Below are 15,151 nucleotides of genomic sequence, written 5' to 3'. Positions count from 1 at the left end.
TCAGCTGCGGAGGTTTCTCAGGGTTAAACCACTACTTCACTCTCTTGTATGGTCAAAGAGTTTAGGGTTTAGTTCATCACAACCTCTTTTTAGAGAATCAACTTAATCATGAATGCTTATTAATTCATAAGCTATGTATAAGCAGATGTAAATACTTAGGAATAAAGTTCTTAAATGGCTGTTTAGGTAATTAGCTAGGCTGTGACTTGTAAGCAGGCCGGATTAATGCATGAGTCTATGGCAATGATATAAGTAATGAAAAACCGATAGCAATAACTTGCAGTACTCAGATAAGTAACCAGGAAAGTTCTGACAAGCAATGTAATGTTCAGCAAGCCAAGTCCTATAGGTAAGCAAAAACAGACGGATCACAGTATGACTGTATATGGTATTATGTGTAAGATACTTGCGGTTCTGAAGACCATTCCAGGCTGGGTTGAGTTCCCAGGTTGTGACTGGCTGTGGAATGAAGTCCGGCCTGTAGGTAGAGATGGCTCCAGATGGAGATGCCTGTAGCTGGAGATGGCTGAATTAGGAGATAGCCTGAGCCTTTAGAGCAGTTCCTGGTATGCTGATGGTTGGGGCTGAAAGGAGCTGTTAGTGCAGAGAGGGGTCTCCAGGGTCCAGGTAGTGGAGGTCCAGACGTCCTGTCAGCAATTCCAGGTGACGGCAGGAGTACAGCAAATCCAGGGTACGTAAGCCAAAGGGTCAGAAGCCGGGGTCAGTCTTCTAGATGAAGACAATCACAGGAACACAGGAACCGTTGGCACAGACAGGACAAGCAGAGTACAATGAACTGACACCTGCCTCATAGTGAGGCAGGGCTTTATACCCTGGTTGATTAGGAAACCTGCCTCAGCTGGACCAGGATAAACAGGTGCAGATTGCAGGGAGATTCAAAGACAGGCAATCAGCACATAGTTCAGAACCAGGCTTTGATGGACAGCAAACAGAATATGAACTTGAGAAGTGGCTCAGTGGCAAAGATCTGGAGCAGAGAAGAAGAAGTCCTGGGTTCAATCCCACCCAGAGCCACTTGGGGCATGACCACGCCTCGCTGTCTGTTTGGCACGATAGCGATCGTGACAATGTATTTATGAAATTCTGAGTAAAGATGGCCACCAAAATCTTGTGTTTTTTCAGTATCCAATAGGATTGCTGTCCTCCCAAAGATGAATACCTGGAGCCCATAACAGGGGACATTTACTCCTAAATGGCACAGTGCCACCTTCAGGTTGGTGGATACACAGGAGCCAACAATTTTCTTCAAGCCTTCCCAATTAACTAAGACTCTGGGCCAGATTCTCATAGAATCGGCGTTGGTGTAGTGTAAGCCATTTACACCACGCCACCGCAACTTACTGGAGCAAGTGCCGTATTCTCCAAGCACTTGCTCCGTAATTTGCGGCGGCGTAGTATAAATGGCCCGGCGTATGGCCGCGTAATTCAAAGGGGGCGGCTTGTATTCAAATTAAGCGCGCCCCGCGCCGATCGAACTGCGCATGCACCGGGTGGAAAAATAGCCCAGTGCGCATGCTCCAGCTCACAACGGAAAACGTCAATGACGCCGACGTGAGCGTCATTGACGTAAAGCCATATTCAAGAACGACTTAGTAAAACGACGTAACTGACGGAAAAATACGACGCTGACCCGACGCCATACTTAACATGGCATACGGCGGACTGGCGTAAGGTTACCCCTCATATAGCAGGGGTAACCTTACACTTACGGAAACGACGTTAATGACGACGACGCGGCGCAAATTCGTTTGGGAATCGGCGTATCAGGCTCATTTGCATAGTCAAATGAGAACTGAACATAAACGCCACCTAGCGGCCAGCGTCGATTTACATCTAAGATCCGACGGTGTAAGTGACTTACACCTGTCGGATCTACGCCGTATCTATGCGAAAATGATTCTAGGAATCATACGCATAGATACCCGGGGCCAAAAACAGAGATACGACGGTGTTTGCTGAGATACACCGTCGTATAGGGGAAACTATAAAACTAACTAGGATTTTGATTTATCCAGCTTGAAAGCTGTATGCTAATATTGAAGTTTTGAAAGAGTGACAGCACTACAATACATTTGAATTGTGTTTGATATGTGTGTAGTAATGCGTGAAATCGTATTACCACATCAATAGCAGGCACCCTAAAAAAACATACTTTGTGTAATCAGGTGGATTATACCTTGTTTTTCAGGACAAATTGGGCTTTCTTTAGGTGGTAAATGTTAGCGGATATTTCCTGATTTTTTTTTTATAATCAAAGGAAACCTGGCCAAAAATAGTAAAAAAATTCTTTGTAAAAGAAATGTAGCTGTATATTTCTCGCCATACCTTACCACCGAAGACCATCCCAAAATAAATTCTGCTGCTCTTGAGGATCGCAGCAATACCACATACTGTATGTGTATGCTAGTTGTTGATTGTACCTGTAGTATGCCCCAGAAACAATGGTGTGCATTTTGCTTTTTTATTATCCTTTTTTTTTTATCTAAAACACACTGGGGTAGATTCAGGAAAGAATTACGCCGGCGTATCCATAGATACGCCGCGTAATTCCAAAGCTGCGCCGGCGTATCTATTTTCTGTATTCAGAAAGCTAGATACGCCGACATTAGCCTAAGATACAGTATGACTGGCATAAGTCTCTTATGCCGTCGTATCTTAGGGTGCATTCTGACGCTGGCCGCTAGGTGGCGCTCCCGTAGTTGTCAGCGTAGAGTATGCAAATTGCATACTTACGCCGATTCACAAACGTACGTGCGCCCGGCGGTAGTTTTTTACGTAGTTTGCGTAAGTCGGTTTCGTCGTAAGGCTGCTCCTGCTATTAGGAGGCGCAGCCAGTGTTAAGTATGGACGTCGTTCCCGCGTCGCGATTTTAAAATGTTGCATTGTTTGCATAAGTCGTCCGTGAATGGCGCTGGACGCCATTTACGTTCACGTCGAAGCCAATGACGTCCTTGCGACGTCATTTACCGCAATGCACGTCGGGAAATTTTAGGGACGGCGCATGCGCAGTACGTTCGGCGCAGGAACACGCCTAATTTAAATGATCCACGCCCCCTACGGGATCATTTGAATTACGCGCGCTTACGCCGGCCCCTTTTACGCTATGCTGCCGCAAATTACGGAGCAAGTGCTTCGTGAATACAGCGCTTGCTCCTGTAATTTACGGCGGCGTATCGTAAAGACGATACGCTGCGCCGCCGTATCAGTGCGCGCCCCTACCTGAATCTGGCCCAGTGACACTAACGGACGCTGACACAAATTAAAAAAATGCTTTAAAAAAAAATTCTACCCAACCTTGACCTTGACCTTTGACCATGATCTTTGATCCTGGACTTGACCTTTGACCCTTACCTTGACCCTAACACTAAGATTGGCACTGACCTAAATTATAACCTTGATCTAGCAATTGTTTTCTTTATTTTAAAAATTTTAAGGGATGGGCTGCATAGTGATTGATCACTGTGATAGCCAATCAGAGGATCACAGCGTTTAGGTGACCTGGAATCGGGAGTCCCAGGTCCCAATTGTTAGTACCAGACCTGAGACTCCAAGTGACAGCCTGGCCCCTGTGCTATAAACGCGCAGTGCAGTGCGCTCTCAATACAAAGACAGGTATTCAAGGCCGCATATTCTGTGAGGCTGCATGTTTGTGTACAGTCAACAGGAAGGTTTAAACTTCATCTTTAATATATATTGATTAGAAATTGTTCTGTTGGTAAAATAAAGTGTATGTCCAGGTATTATTCAAATATAAGTGTAGCGCCAATGTACTTTACAGTACCGGTGCTAGTGAAATTTAAGGATAGATCAGAGTGTAGTTAAACTCTGATCCAGATTGTTAATAGTAAAATGCGGTCTCTGTCTCAGCTTGGCTGTGCTGTGAGCCCATTCTGCTGTGCTGGGGTGTTCTTCCAACCCCAGTACTGCAGGTGGCAGCAGTGGTGTCAAGGTTTGGGTGCTCTTCCCAGCAGCCAATCAGGAGGGTTTGTCCTCGCTGTGCATGCTGGGGAGGGGTATTTATGGGGCAGACACCATTGGTTCTGGGTCTTCTTCATCCAGTGTGGCACCCACCTTTAGGGTGGCCACATCACGGCGCCCCGGTGTTATGGCCTACCTGGCTGGGGCGTGCATGCCACGTGGTGTTCCTGGTTCCGGGACCATGCTGGCCCGGAGCATCTGTACAGTGGCGGGGACCCAGTGAGTGACTGGGTTCCCAATCTGAAGATCCCAAGCTGTACTGCTGTTCGGTAGGGAGTCAGTCTGAGGAGCGCCATTGAGAGGCTGGCGGTCCAAAAGGGCCTGGACAAACCACCGGGGATCGAGGTAGCCGGACACAAGAGACTCCTTTCCCAGTTGAAGCCAGTTATGGAGAAACATGTCGGGTGGAGCTATTCTTAAAACGCCATCACACTCATATACTCCAGCTCTTTGGTTCGTTCATTGGCTGTATATTTTATTTACAATATATTTTTTTATGCTGTTTTTTTCTTTTCTATTCTGAGTTTTTACATATTTTTTATGATGAAGTGACTTGCTGTGAGAATTTTAAAAGTGGATTGGTGCCTGTTGTGAAGTTTTTAAAGTATTTTTTTTTAATAAATTCTTTGGATATACTACACTATGAGGATCTATTTTTTCTCCCTCCATTTCCACTGAGTCTACGTGTTCAGAATTTATTATCCCGCATCTTCCAAGCTGAAAACTGAAATCTGACTACCATTCTTCTTGTGTCATACGGCCTGGAAAGACAGCTGAAGCCTTTTCTCTTCCTTCTTGCAAGATAGAAGCACTCCTCCCCAAGATAGTTGATTATACACCTGGGGCCGGCAGGCTGATGCACAAGCTCATCTGACCTCCTTAAAACCGGGGTCCAACGATTGGGTAAGAGTCAGTATTTATATTTCTTCAGCTGAATATAAAGATTCAAGTTTCTTCAAGATGTTGGGTTAAAGTCTGCAGTGATTAATGAACTAATGCTTGGAAGTATATGGTGGTCAGGATTTTCTTTGATATATTTTTTTGAGGACTTTGATCACTCAATTACCTCTTTCTTTATTCATTTTGGGTTTATTTATATCTTTTTTGTTCACCTGGTACAGGGTGTATCAACACATCAACACATCAATTATTTCATCACTGTATGGTTTTGATATAACATTATTTCACTCCCTTGTGATTGCACATTTAAATGTTTGGAGTTGCGCGCTTATTTCTTTTTTGTATGTATGTCTTTGAAGTTTAAGTATTTGAGCTTTGAATAGGCAGCAGCACTCCCCTATTTAAATTCATTTTTCACAAATTTTTTTCATTCCTTCCTCTATTTAGAGGTCATATATCAATTTTTCTTCACTTGTAAGTGGGTTTAACGCAGAGTTTTTCCCCCTTTTTTTTATCCGATAGGAATACAGCCTCGGACCAGAAATGGTCCCGAGGCTGAAATCACACACACGCACCTCGCGTCGGGAGGGCCACGAGGCGAAGAACCCCGAAAAACGGCGTCTGCCCCTTAAGTATCCCCTACCAGCATGCACAGCGGGGCTGCTGAGAAGGGTCACTTAATGGATCACTAAAGGAAAAATATTTTTTTGCTGAAATGACTGTTTACAGGGTATAGAGACATAATAGTTAACTGATTCCTTTTAAAAACGATTAAAAATAGATAAAAATCAATCATATAATGTGCCTCTGAGGCCCGGTACACACGAGCAAACATGTACGATGAAAGCGGTCCGTCGGACCGTTTTCACCGTACATGCCTGCCAGAGGGCTTCTGTACGATGGTTGTACTAACCATCGTACAGAAGTCCACGCGTAAACAATACGCGGGGCGTGTCCGCGTCATCGCCGCAACGATGACGCGGCGATGACGCGGCGACGTGGGCGGGCCTGCCATTTAAAGGCTTCCACGCATGCGTCGAAGTCATTCGACGCATGCGAGGGACGGCGGGTGCTCGGACATGTACGGTAGGTCTGTACTGACGACCGTACATGTCCGAGCGGGCAGGATTCCAGCGGACGGTTTTAAAACACGTCCAGGAATATTTGTCTGCTGGGAAAAGGCCCGGCGGGCAAATGTTTGCTGGAATTCGGCCCGCTCGTGCCTACACACGACCGAACATGTATGCTGAAACTGGCCCGCGGACCAGTTTCAGCATACATGTTTGGTCGTGTGTACGGGGCCTAAGATGCAAAAACAAAACTGAAAGTAGTTTAGTCTTTGCATGTTATTTTATGCCTCTGTGCTGGACAGTGCCATAGAGAGTCATGGCTAGGAAAATGAAACTAAAGTCTCCCATGACTTTTTTCATAAGGAGCCAGGCAACCAGGAAGTGTCCAGAACAGAGCAGTATTACAGCAACATTAGAGCAAAAACGAGCAATGAGGACATGAAACCAGGACTGCAGTAAGGTAAAGGAAGCTATTTAGCTAAAAAAAATCCTTTAGTGACCCTTTAACACACCATGGTTCGCCCGAGTTCCAACATGGACCTGAGGTGGTAACACCACCTACAGGCAACAAGGGAACATTTCTATCAAGCACAACCATAGCCAGAGCAGAGGCTAATTTACATAGAATTAGTAAGGTCTGAGCCCAACTATGGGCTCAGACACCCCCTAAATTTATAGTAGTGCCCCAGCCATTGGAAGCCCGGCGCTACATGAGAAACAGCTTGTATTACTCCCTTAGATGTGTTTACCAGGCTTGTAAAATACTTGCAGGTGCAGCTGCTGGTAGGTCATTTCATATTGAAGTAGGCACACCATCATAATTACTGTACATCTTCCCAGCACCCTTTCTCTACACAGTGGGGCGGATTTACTAATGACAAATACTGTAGACTGTTGACTTTGCAAGGGAAGCTGCATTTGCAAGAGAATTTTCCCAAGAGCTTAGTAAATGTGGTAAATCTTTGTTGACTTCATCATCCAGTCATGTGCAAGCAAAAATTCTGTTTTTTAAAAAAAAAAAAACTTACCTTGAAGATGTTTGGGTATTCTTTGCAAAGAGAAACTTCACCAAATTCGCAAAGTTCTGGGGAAAATTCCCTTGCAACGTTTCATAGTTTCATAGTTGGCAAGGTTGTATAATGCATTCACCAAGATGCCCATCTAAGAGCTTTTTGAAATGATTGACACTCCCCACTGACACCACCAAATGTGCAAGGGAGTTCCACATCCTTACCACTTTAACGGTAAAGAATCCCTTACACCAGTGGTTCTCAACTTTGCTATTGTCGTGGCCCCTTGATAAAATTTCACAAGTTGTGGGGAACCCTAACAGCAAAATTATTTTCGTAGCCTGTGTTTTCAAGTAATTTGCTCCCCTAACCCACAGGAAGTTAGCACTCCTTGAGTCCCTTCCACTCGTACAGTATTAAAACCCCTTATGGTACATTTTAGGATGTACCACTCTTTCTCTTTGTTCTCCTTTTTTCCCTTTTATCTCTCCTAATTTCTTGTTTTTTTCCCTCTCTCTAGTCGTCTTTCTTGTTCTTTATCTTATTCTTTTTCTTTGTTCCTCCCCCTTCCATGTTATTCTCTATTTTTATTCCTTCTCTTACTCCTTGGTGGGGTGATGGGATGAGTGGCCTTGCTGGTGGGGTGGGATGAGTGGCAGTGCTGGCAGGAAGTTAGGATGAGTGGCATGTGGCAATGCTGGGGGGAGTTCTGATCAGCCAACTTAGGTGCTCTTGATCAAGGTGATCTGCTGATCTGAGAACTGTAGTAGAGAGAGAGAGAGAGAGAGAGAGAGACTTGTAAAGCGCAACACATGCAAACTGAATCGCCTCTGGGCGCTGTATCCATTTCATGGGTAAGGAACCCCTTGACCTCAGAAGAGATGGGTTTTAATCTTTCTCCTGAAGGCCAAGTGGTCCGACTCCAGTCGGATGGGGGTTGGTAGAGCATTCCACAGGCGAGGTCCCTGGACTGCAAATCTTCGATCTCCTTTGGACTTGTGTCTGGCCTTGGGTATCTGGAGGAGGTTTTGATTGGTGGATCGCAGAATGCGATTTGGGAGTTTTAATGACAACTATAATCACAGGCAGTGTTACTCACTATGTCTCCGACTTTGTGGTGTCTCATAGCAGTGACACCTATGCTTAAATCAGGAGATAGGGGGAGGGTTGCCACCTTCTCTTCAAGTCAAACCTGAACACTTTACTTTTTTTATAGTATAAACTATACATTTATGTTGCTATTAAATAACAATTCTAATCATATGAAGTTAATAACAAGAGTCCCCCTTTACATCAGACTTCCCTTTCACTGTAAGGGGGGACACTACAGACTCTGATGTAAGGGAGAACTCTGGGGCCTCTAACATATGGGATTCTCTGGGAACCCTGATTTAAGTGTGAAAACTGGGAATTAACATGTATGGAGAAGACTCTGATGTAAGGGGAAACACTGTGGTCTCTGGTGTATAGGAGGAATCTGATTTAAGGGGTGCTCTGAGAACCCTGATTTGCCTTAGTGTACTTACTCAGAGGCAGGAGAGACAATGGGAGACTTTAGTCACAGAGAGGGATAGACGGTGAGCCCTCTCTCTTCTTCTGTGTGTGTGTGTTGGGGGGATTAATAGTGCTGGCTTTGGGCAGTGTGAAAGAGTGTAACAGACACGCTCAGCTTAGACAACTGCGGCCAGCAACCCTGCTGGGAAGCCATAGTACAGTCTAAATAATGTGTCCAGGTTTCTCGTAGTCTGAAACCCGGACATATGATTCCAATCACGAACTGTCTGGATGAATCCTGGACAGGTGGCAACCTGTCACCTCCAGCCCCTCCCACATCACATTCCTCACCAGTCAGCTGACCTCTAGTCTCTGCCCCCCAGCCATGCCGTAAACAGAATGGGCGGCTGCAAAGAGGCTGAGTGGGTGGCCATGGGCTCCTGGAACAGCCCAGTTGGGCGGCCAAAGGCTCCAGGTACATCCCTGCTGGGAGGCTGCAAAAAGCCTGGTAGAGGGGTGCGGGCTTCAGGAACAGCCCAGGATTCGTGACCCCTGGCAAATCCTCATTCGACCCCCGAGGAGGTCCCGACCCCAGGTTGAGTATAACTGCCCTACACAGTTTGTGATTAAAACGCTTCTTGTCCAACTTCATTGAATGCCTATGTGTCCTCTTGAGTGACATGACACTAAATAGTTTTTTTTTCCTATGCTAAGATAATCATTTATATATTTGTATATTACAATCATATCTCCTCTTAGACCCCTTTCACAATGGGCCGCAGCCGCGTTAGCACTAAAGCGCTGCCTGTTTTAGCGCTGTTTAAGAAGACATTTTTGGTTGCTGGTGGGGTGCTTTCAACCGAAGGAAGGGGTTAAAACCTCACACCAGGGAGAAAGCCTCACATTACGGTGTGTAGTTACAGACAGAACAGGAAGTGAGGATTTCTCAGAAGAAATAAGGACATTTAAAAGCAAAATGGAAGGATGAGGTGAGTGAAGGAGGACTGCACTAAGGTAAAGGAAGCTATTTAGGGGAAAAAAATGTTCCTTTACAACCCCTTTAAGTGTCACTTTTCGGGCACTAGCAAGGTGCTTTTAACCCCAAGAGGTTAAAAACTCTGCTTTTCATTGCAAGGGGCTGCCTATTCATTCCAAGGGGATTTTTGGGAGAGTTGTATACAGCACTTCCAAACCGCCCCAAAGATGTTGCTTGCAGGACTTTTCCCGAACGTCCCGCAAGTGCACCACCTGGGTGTGAAAGGAGCCATTGTAATGAATGGGAGGCAGTTTTTAGGCACTTTACAGGTACTATTTCTAGCGTTAAAATGCCTGAAAACTGAAAGGGGTCTAAAAGTGATGCTAAATACACACTGTTTAATTTAAAGCATTCCTTCTATTTCTGTATGTGAATTTTAATTAAAAAAATCTAAGTACCTTTTTCCTATTTGATATACACCTGTCACATGACCCCAATCTTTCCCAGCCTGTCTGCAGGGAAACATAAGCAGGAGGAGCTGCTAGTGCTCTGCTACTGGTCACATGTTCAAAATAAAAAAAACAGCCTTGGGAATACAGAGTAAAAATAAATAAATAATATCAATAAATTGTTTTAAATTGGTATAATGGAATAACATGGTGTGGGTGAATTTTTGCCAGTCACAGGCTGTGTCACAACCCTCCAACCTGTGCCTTAGAATAAGAAGGAGGTGAAACCTCCAATAATCTACATGTAATATCCCACCCTCATTCTGTTTAGCTGGTTAGTGGGCATAGAGGAGGTGGGAGGGAGTGGGCTGTCATTTACCACTGTGTATACACCCACATGTGTGACTCTATAGTCAAATGGGCTGCTCAGATGTATTAGGGAGGAAATGCTCAGCATTAGAGCTGCACGATTCTGTCCAAAATGAGAACCACATTTTTTTTGCTTAGAATAAAGTTCACGATTCTCATGGCGTAACATTATCTTTCAAATTATACAAAAAAATTGGGCTAACTTTACTGTTTAGTTATTTTTTTTTATTAAAGTGTGTTTTTTTCCCAAAAAATGCGTTTGAAAGACCGCTGTGCAAATACAGTGACAACAAATATTGCAACAACCGCCATTTTATGCTCTAGGGCCTCTGGTAAAAATATATATATGTATATATAATGTTTGGGGTTCTAAGTAATTTTCTAGCAAAAAATTCTGATTTTAACTTGTAAGCAACAAATGTCAGAAAAAGGTTTAGTCTTTAAGTGGTTAAACTGACCTCAACATTTAAACCCCCCATGTTCCCAGTGATTTCACAAGCGTTCCCAATGCCCTCCAGTGTGATTCCCATACCTTTAGTGTTCCAAGTGTAATGACCTAGTGCCTTCCAGTGTGATGTCCATATCTACAAATTTCCCAATGTCATCCAGGCCATTGCTAGTTACTCTCTGTATGTTCCTACCTGCCACCTGAATCCCAGCACGTGTTGTCCCCAGAAAAAGTCATCCCTTTCTTCAGGAGCTCTAGTGAATACAAGGCAGCACATTAGACTCTGCTCCTTGGCTTTTCTAAGTGCACCTTCGCAGTGTGTGGGGTCACCCTGGGCTAGGGTTGCCACCTGTATGGGATTCACCCGTACAGTACCGTTTCTGACTCATCTGTCCGGTTTTCAGACTGCCTATAACCCGGACAAACCATTTGGTCAGGGGGAGCTTCATTAGCATACAGTACTTGCAAGTTGCCACTCTGGAGACAGTCAAAGCAGCAGTGTAATTTCTTCTCAATAAATACACACACAGTGCTGGTGTGTGTGTTGGGAATTTGAAGCTCTTTTCTGTTTCCCCCAGAGTCTCTGTTATCTCTGCGCCCCCTCCCATTTTCAATCACTAGTGCCGTGTTCTGAGAGAAGGGGGAGGAGATCACTGTCGGGCTGGCTGCTGCTTACTAGGAGGTGGTGAGCTGACTTTTTTTTTTTACTAAGGAAAGTTTCCTAGAGTACATTTATTTTGCATTAAGATAAGGAGAATTGGAAGACACTGCAAATGAGTGTGTGTATGTGTGTGTGTGTGTGTGTGTGAGGGGAGTCTGCAGCCTGATCACAGCCAACTCACAGATAAGCAGCACACTTATCTATACAAACATCCCCATCCTCTGTCCAGTTTATGTGAAGTTCATTTATAACCATTTACTTAACCCTGTGTGTATGTAATGAGTGAACACCTCTAATTGTCCAGCATCAGAGCCTGGATAACACAGAGATGATGTGAAGGTCATAAATTACCTTCACATCATCTGTACATACAGGGTGCTGGGGGCTGGCATCTTATAACAGATTGTTTTCACTGAGTAGTATTGTTGTATATTTTAGTAGATGACCACACTATCTTTTTTTAAATTATTATTATTATTATTATTATTATTATTATAGACCTCTAGCTGACCACTTCTCAGCCCCCAACTACCCCCAGCTTACATCACCCCCAGACCACTTTATACATACATCACTCCGAGCTTCTTCTTCCCCCCCCCCCCCCCAGCTGAGGGACATCTTTCCCTGGTCACCCCACAGACACTGCAAGAATTTCCTCCCCATACTGACCCCATCATCCCCTCCACACTCCTCTCCCGTATGTACTGCCCCCATTATCCCCTCCGCACTCCTCTCCCGTATGTGCTGCCCCATCATCCCCTCTGCACTCCTCTCCCGTATGTACTGCCCCCATCATCCCCTCTGCACTCCTCTCCCGTATGTACTGCCCCCATCATCCCCTCTGCACTCCTCCCGTACATACTGCCCCATCATCCCCTCCACACTCCTCTCCCGTATGTGCTGCCCCCATCATCCCCTCTGCACTCCTCTCCCGTATGTACTGCCCCCATCATCCCCTCTGCACTCCTCTCCCGTATGTACTGCCCCCATCATCCCCTCTGCACTCCTCCCATACATACTGCCCCCATCATCCCCTCCGCACTCCTCTCCCGTATGTACTGACCCCATCATCCCCTCTGTCACTAGGCAGAATAGAGGAATCCTTTGTTTACAAAGACATTCCCCCGTTCTGCTCTTGCCGACCGCAATCGCGGGACTCCCGGGAACATCGAGTTCCCAGGACCCGTGGCCGCACTCAAGAGGCACGCAGCGGGCGCGCGTGTGCCCGCTGAGCGGCAGATTCAAATGGCAGTACCTGATTTAGTGATTTCGTAGTGATTTCACAAGCGTTCCCAATGCCCTCCAGTGTGATTCCCATACCTTTAGTGTTCCAAGTGTAATGACCTAGTGCCTTCCAGTGTGATGTCCATACCTACAAATTTCCCAATGTCATCCAGGCCATTGCTAGTAACTCTCTGTATGTTCCTACCTGCCATCTGAATCCCAGCACGTTTTGTCCCCAGAAAAAGTCATCCCTTTCTTCAGGAGCTCTAGTGAATACAAGGCAGCACATTAGACTCTGCTCCTTGGCTTTTCTAAGTGCACCTTCGCAGTGTGTGGGGTCACCCTGGGCTAGGGTTGCCACCTGTACAGGATTCACCCATATAGTCCCGTTTCTGACTCATCTGTCTGGTTTTCAGACTGCCTATAACCCGGACAAACTATTTGGTCAGGGGGAGCTTCATTAGCATACAGTACTTGCAAGTTGCCACTGTGGAGACAGTCAAAGCAGCAGTGTAATTTCTTCTCAATAAATACACACACAGTGCTGGTGTGTGTGTTGGGAATTTGAAGCTCTTTTCTGTTCCCCCCAGAGTCTCTGTTATCTCTGCGCCCGCTCCCCTTTTCAATCACTAGTGCCGTGTTCTGAGAGAAGGGGGAGGAGATCACTGTCGGGCTGGCCGCTGCTTACTAGGAGGTGGTGAGCTGACTTTTTTTTTTTACTAAGGAAAGTTTCCTAGTACATTTATTTTGCATTAAGATAAGGAGAATTGGAAGACACTGCAAATGAGTTTGTGTATGTGTGTGTGTGTGTGAGGGGAGTCTGCAGCCCGATCACAGCCAACTTACAGATAAGCAGCACACTTATCTATACAGACATCCCCATCCTCTGTCCAGTTTATGTGAAGTTCATTTATAACCATTTACTTAACCCTGTGTGTATGTAATGAGTGAACACCTCTAATTGTCCAGCATCAGAGCCTGGATAACACAGAGTTATATGAATGGTCATCAATTACCTTCACATCATCTGTACATACAGAGTGCTGGGGGCTGGCATCTTATAACAGATTGTTTTCACTGATTAGTATTGTTGTATATTTTAGTAGATGACCACACTATCTTTTTTTAAACTATTATTATTATTATTATTATTATTATTATTATTATTATAGACCTCTAGCTGACCACTTCTCAGCCCCCAACTCCCCCCAGCTTACATCACCCCCAGACCACTTTATACATACATCACTCCGAGCTTCTTCTTCTTACCCCCCCTCCCCCAGCTGAGGGACATCTTTCCCTGGTCACCCCACAGACACTGCAAGAATTTCCTCCCCATTCTGCCCCCATCATCCCCTCCGCACTCCTCTCCCGTATGTACTGCCCCCATCATCCCCTCCGCACTCCTCTCCCGTATGTAGTGCCCCCATCATCCCCTCTGCACTCCTCTCCCGTATGTACTGCCCCCATCATCCCCTCTGCACTCCTCTCCCGTATGTACTGCCCCTATCATCCCCTCCGCACTCCTCTCCCATATGTACTGCCCCCACCATCCCCTCTGCACTCCTCCCGTACATACTGCCCCCATCATCCCCTCTGCACTCCTCTCCCGTATGTACTGCCCCCATCATCCCCTCTGCACTCCTCTCCCGTATGTACTGCCCCTATCATCCCCTCCGCACTCCTCTCCCATATGTACTGCCCCCACCATCCCCTCTGCACTCCTCCCGTACATACTGCCCCCATCATCCCCTCTGCACTCCTCTCCCGTATGTACTGCCCCCATCATCCCCTCCGCACTCCTCTCCCATACGTACTGCCCCATCATCTCCTCCTCACTCCTCTCCCATATGTACTGCCCCCATCATCCGCTCTGCAATCCTCTCCCGTATGTACTGCCCCCATCATCCCCTCTGCACTCCTCCCGTACATACTGCCCCCATCATCCCCTCTGCAATCCTCCCATACATACTGCCCCCATCATCCCCTCCACACTCCTCTCCCGTTTGTACTGCCCCCATCATCCCCTCCACACTCCTCTCCTGTATGTACTGCCCCCATCATCCCCTCCACACTCCTCTCCTGTATGTACTGCCCCCATCATCCCCTCTGCACTCCTCTCCTGTACATATTGCCCCCATCATCCCCTCTGCACTCCTCTCCCATACATACTTCCCACATCATCCCCTCTGCACTCCTCTCCCGTACATACTGCCCCCATCATCCCCTCCGCACTCCTCTCCTGTACATACTGCCCCCATCATCCCCTCCGCACTCCTCTCCCGTACATACTGCCCCCATCATCCCCTCCGCATGCCTCTCCCATACATACTGCCCCCATCATCCCCCCCGCACTCCTCTCCCGTACATACTGCCCCCATCATCCCCTCCGCACTCCTCTCCTGTACATACTGCCCCCATCATCCCCTCCGCACTCCTCTCCTGTACATACTGCCCCCATCATTCCCTCTGCACTCCTCTCCCGTACATACTGTCCCCATCATCCCCTCCGCACTCCTCTCCTGTACATACTGCCCCCATCATCCCCTCC

This window comes from Rana temporaria, chromosome 8 (genome assembly GCF_905171775.1).
Source record: "Rana temporaria chromosome 8, aRanTem1.1, whole genome shotgun sequence".
NCBI lineage: Eukaryota > Metazoa > Chordata > Amphibia > Anura > Ranidae > Rana > Rana temporaria.
This window is presented reverse-complemented; position numbering follows the sequence as displayed.